We start from the raw sequence: 6200 nt of genomic DNA, 5'->3' as shown, positions 1-6200 counted from the left end.
TTTTTATGATAGCAAAGGCATTTTCCCATGAAGCTGAGACGCGGGAGCCAAGAAGGAAAGCTAAGACGGATTTCATTGTCACAGAAGTAGCAAGAAAGAAAAAGCACGAGGCGCGATGGGCTGCTCAATGTGGGACATTCTTTCCACTGGACAGATTTTGGCACAGAAGGACTCACTCAAAGGCTAACGTTGCGGCTTGGAAAAAAACGACAGCCAATCTCACAGCAAGTGAGCACGTATAATCACACCATGGCTCACTTCCAAAAATACTATGGCATATTTGTAAAAAGGGAAACCTTTCCTCCCAAAGTTGACCGTGTAATTTTAGTGGGGGGGGGGGAGTGGCACTGTATTCTGTTATAGCATAAAAAAAAGAATCTCTTCACATAATTTGCAGACACTGTTATCAGGGCTCTCTGGCTCTTTTCCACAAAGCAAAGTGTTCTTTGGTGAGTGATGATATCATAGAGAGACAAACATATTTGTGGCAACTTGCTGCAAACGAAAGGTCAGAGCCCAGTTCTTTTGGTTAGTTTGCTGTTGATTTCAGTGTAGGTCTTCGGCTAAAATTACAGTGGTGCCCCGCAAGACGAATGCCTCGCAAGACGGAAAACCCGCTAGACGAAAGGGTTTTCCGTTTTGGAGGTGCTTCGCAAAACGAATTTCCTATGGGCTTGCTTCGCAAGACGAAAATGTCTTGCGAGTTCCTGTGGGGGTTCCCCCCCCCTTTTTCCCAAGCCGCTAAGCTGCTTATCAGCTGATCCTAAGCCGCTAAGCCGCTTAACAGCTGATCCGCTAAGCCGCTAAACCGCTTATCAGTTGATCCGCTAAGCCCACTAAGCCGCTAATAGCGCTAATCCGCTAAGCCGCTAATGGGCTTGCTTCGCAAGACGAAAAAACCGCAAGACGAAGAGACTCATGGAACGGATTCTTTTCGTCTTGCGAGGCACCACTGTACTTGGATTTTCTCCATGCCCGTCCATATTAGGTAGGGACAGTATTTTGCTTTTGATTCATTCATTTGAGGAATTTGTATCCCACCTTTTACTACACACAATAAAATGGTAAACTAAACACCACGATAAATTAACAAAGCCATCAGGAAACAGATATAAAAAATAGAAAAGTATAATTTAGGAAAGAAGATAGTGCAGCTAAAAGGCTATTGAAATAATAATAATAATAATAATAATAATAATAATAATAATAATAATAATAATAATAATATAGTGTATTTTAAAATGGGGTTTCCGAGTATTTAGGGGTTTTTGAAGGTTTTATGTAGTTTTATGTAGTTTTTCAATTTCATTGTTCTGCATGGGACAATGACAATAAAGATATCATATATCGTATATCGTATTATTTATATCCCGCCCATCTGGCCAAGCCTCCCCAGCCACTCTGGGCGGCTCCCAATCGAGTGCCAAAAAAATACAGCAGAAATGATATGAAATGCCATTAAAAGCAGGATGGACTTTTCCTGGCATCCCTCTCGGAAGACAGTTCCGAGAAATTTGGGCACTACCTCAGAAAAGGCCATCTCTCCAGTGGTCATCCACCTCACTTTCAGAAAGCCAGGACACCCAGAGAAGGGTTTCTGAAGAACTGCTCAAGAACAAGCTACAAGGAACCCTAACTGATGATGCAATAAATCAAGTAGAATGGCCAAGCAGTGAGACGGCAAGTAACAACAATGTGTTGTTGGTGGCAAGGAAAAAATATAGTTATATAAAAAAAAGAATTACCTAGATCCAAGTACTCTTTGGAGAAAGAAGCCCAGGAAATGAAGTGTAGAAATATAGGCTGTTAGACCTTTAAAATATGCCCTTGTGAGTTCCAAAATACAGTGGTACCTCAGGTTACATACGCTTCAGGTTACAGACTCTGCTAACCCAGAAATATCAGGTTAAGAACTTTGCTTCAGGATGAGAACAGAAATCGTGGTCCGGTGGCACGGCAGCAGCGGGAGGCCCCATTAGCTAAAGTGGTGCTTCAGGTTAAGAACAGTTTCAGGTTAAGTACGGACCTCTGGAACGAATTAAGTACTTAACCCGAGGTACCACTGTAGTCCCCTCTTCCTCCAGCATGGGGGGGGGGCACACGTTTGGTGAGTTAAAAATGGTTTACTTGCAAACTCTTTGATGGCCAGATTAAAATGCTTTTCCCTACGTCAGTCAGAAAACAAAGGCAGTAAAACTTGAGTGGTGAAAATTCATAATTTTTTGGCATACGAACTCAAGAGAGACTTGCCAGAGCCATGCGTTCTGAGCCTGGGGCAACCAGCTCCAACATCTTTACCCGCTGAGCTTCTCAGGTAGACTGAAGGGAAGAATCAACTTGATTACGTTCCTCCAAAGGTGAGGGTGTGTGACCTAGCTAAGCTTGGCAGGACAGATTACTCTGTGATCTTAACCCTTTCATGTGTTAATTAGACTAAGCATGTTGGTTAAGTAAAAGGTAAAGGGACCCCTGACCATTAGGTCCAGTCATGACCAACTCTGGGGTTGCGGCGCTCATCTCGCTTTATTGGCCGAGGGAGCCGGTGTACAGCTTCCGTGTAATGTGGCCAGCATGACTAAGCCGCTTCTGGCAAACCAGAGCAGCACAGAAACGCTGTTTACCTTCCCGTCGGAGTGGTACCTATTTATCTACTTGCACTTTGACGTGCTTTCAAACTGCTAGGTTGGCAGGAGCAGGGACCGAGTAACGGGAGCTCACCCCATTGTGGGGATTCGAACCGCCGACCTTCTGATCAGCAAGTCCTAGGCTCTGTGGTTTAACCCAAAGCGCCACCCGCGTCCCTATGTTGGTTATACAAGGCTGGTTATCCCACATGTCTTTCATTATTTAATTAAAGTAACAGCTCAGACCAATAAGGACACAGCAAAACCACTGCATGGGAGGAGCCAAATCTTCTACTGAGGCATCATAACTCAGGAACTAAATTCTTGGGGCAGGAAGCCTATGGAAACCTAGTTTTCAGTGTTATCCTGAGAGGAACTTTGAGGGACCACAATAGACTAAGCCAGAGTTTCCCAAACTGTGGTATGTGGATCACCACTGATCTGTGAGCTTCATGCTGGTGGGCCACAGCGTGTCTTTGAAGAGGAGAGGAAGCAGCAGCTTCTTCAATCATGATCTAAAGGTAAAGGTAAAGGGACCCCTGACCATTAGGTCCAGTCGTGACCGACTCTGGGGTTGCAGCGCTCATCTCGCTTTATTGGCCGAGGGAGCCGGCGTACAGCTTCCGGGTCATGTGGCCAGCATGACTAAGCTGCTTCTGGCAAACCAGAGCAGTGCACGGAAATGCCGTTTAGCTTCCCGCCGGAGCGGTACCTATTTATCTACTTGCACTTTGAGGTGCTTTCGAATTGCTAGGTTGGCAGGAGCAGGGACCGAGCAACGGGAGCTCACCCCGTCACAGGGATTCGAACTGCTGACCTTCTGATCGGCAAGTCCTAGGCTCTGTGGTTTAACCCACAGCGCCACCTGTGTCCCTAATCATGATCTAAGCCTCTAGCAAACCTTCAGTGTCACCCTCTTCTGCCCAGTCCTAGCCGCAGTAGCTGAAAAAGGCCAGGAGCCAACATTTTCATCAGCACCAATGTCATCTCTGGTGGCTCTTAGACTGCCTCTCTCTCTCTTGTTGCTTGTGCATGCCTGCCACAGGTCTATCCAGACATGGAGTCAGTCTGCCAAGCCCACCCTTACCCTATCCCAACTGCTTCTGTTTCCCCGTACACCCTTCATTTTCTCCTCCCCCAGTTTTGTAGCCCCCTTAAATGCCCCGGCTTGAAGCGGAAGTCTCCTGTCCCACTCAGCAGCCCGAGAGATACCAGGTAAGGAGGAGCGAAACTAAATTTCCTTTTTTGAAAAAAAAATAATATTTATTAATTTTCCAACAATTTAAACACTACAAAAAAAACAAAAAATACAATACAATACAAAAACACTACAAAACACTAACACATAAAACTAACAAAACAAAACAAAACCATTTAAAACACATCAAACAATTTCAATATCTTATCTTTCATTCACTTATTTCCACGACCTCCTCACACCTCCCTTTTTGTATTCCACTTCTGTTAATTGTTTCCTTTCCATCTTCCTCTGTTTTCTATCCTATAATTATCTTAACACATTCTAACCTTATTTTTCCCTTTAATACTCTATTAATCTATTTATACTTAATTCCTTATAACATTTCTACTAAAGCCATATAACGTCATTCCAACATTTTTCTAACATTCATTAATTTTACAGTATTTCTGTAAATAGTCTTTAAACTTTTTCCAGTCTTCTTCCACCGACTCTTCTCCCTGGTCTCGGATTCTGCCAGTCATTTCTGCCATTTCCATATAGTCCATCTGCCAGCGAAACTAAATTTCCGGGCTGCCAACCATGGTGCTTACTTTCACTTAAGTAGAGGCACAGACCTATGTACATCTACCATTGATCTCGGTGAGGTTACTTCTGAGTAAATATGCAAGGGCTGAGTAAATATGCTGAGTAAATATGCAAGAGTAAATATGATGAGCTTCGGGGAGGGAAAAAAGAATCAAAACTGCAATTATCTTTGGGAGGGAAATGGCGAAGGAGGAGAAGGAGCAATATGGGCAGATTTTAAGAGATTTTTTGTAGATAACTGAGATCATGTCTGTGGAATGCTTTGAGTACAAGCCTTTTCAGCTCTTTCCCACCTTAGAAAGATGACCTGCCCTTCTGCAACTAATCCCACCTACACACACACAATCCCTCAGTAAATTCCTCCCATTTCTGTTCCTTACGCTCATGGTGCTAGTTGTTAAATCTTCAGGGCTATTTAAATTTAGTTTAATACGCCCAAGTTGTCATTATCATGTTAATTATAGTGGAGGAGCTAATGGAGCAATGTCAAGAAGCCAGCTACGTAAGTGTTACTGAGATGATTGCCATGAATTAGGGACAGGTAACAGCTGATCTGACATGCTTTGGGAACTTTTCAAGAGGATTTTACTGTGAAAGTCTTAAACGTGTGGGGATATAATGCATTTTCCATGAGCAAAACAGTTAGGGCTGTGGCTCAGAAGTAGAGCATCTGCTTTACATACAAAGGTTTCCAGGTTTAGTCCCCGAAATCTCCAGTCAGGAGACCCCATTTGAAAATATGATATTAAACACAACCTGGACTTCTAAAATTATGCTGTCTATAATATAGATACCAACAAGTACAAAATAACCCCTCTGCAGCATCACAAATCCAACTCAATGGTGTAACGTTGGAAAATGTCAATCACTTCTCCTACCTAGGCAGTTATCTTTTCATAAGGGCCAACACTGATGCCGAAATCCAGCATCGTCTGAGCTCTGCGAGTGCGGCTTTCTCCTGATTGAAGTGCAGAGTGTTTGAGGACCGGGACATTTGCATGGAAACCAAAATGCTTGTTTACAAAGTACTACCAACCTTACTATATGCTTGTGAAACATGGACCACTTATAAACGCCATCTCCAACTTCTTGAAAGATTCCATCAACGGTGTCTCCGAAAAATTTTACACATCACTTGGGAAGACAGGCGCACTAATATCAGTGTACTGGAAGAAGCAAAGATTACCGGTGTTGAAGCAATGATTCTTCAACATCAACTTCGTTGGACTGGTCATGTTGTGCGGATGCCTGATGATCATCTTCCAAAGCAACTACTCTATTCTGAACTTAAAAATGGAAAACGTAATGCTGGCGGTCAACCAAAGAGGTTTAAAGACTGTCTCAAGGCAAATCTTTAAAAATGTAGTATAAACACTGACAACTGGGAAACACTGGCCTGCGAGCGCTCCAGTTGGAGAACAGCCTTTACCAAAGGTGTCATGGGCTTTGAAGACACTCAAACTCAAGATGCAAGGGAGAAACATGCTAAGAGGAAGGCATGCTTGGCAAATCCACACCGTGATCAATTCCCCCCCCCCCCCAGAAACCAATGACCCCACTGTGGAAGGACGTGTGGATCCAGAATTGGCCTCCACAGTCACTTACAGACTCATTGTTAAAACCGTGGTTATAGAAGACAATCTTACTCGGCTACAAGTGATTGCCGAAGAAGAAGAAGAAGAAGAAGAAGAAGAAGAAGAAGAAGAAGAAGAAGAAGAAGAAGAAGAAGAAGATATAATAATTAATGAAACTAGATTCTTGGAAGCAAATATGGGAGGGTGATCAAAGGA

The sequence above is a fragment of the Podarcis bocagei genome (assembly GCF_964188305.1).
Source record: "Podarcis bocagei genome assembly, chromosome: 4".
Classification (NCBI taxonomy): domain Eukaryota; kingdom Metazoa; phylum Chordata; class Lepidosauria; order Squamata; family Lacertidae; genus Podarcis; species Podarcis bocagei.
The sequence above is the reverse complement of the archived record's forward strand: the minus strand, read 5'-3'. Positions refer to the sequence as shown.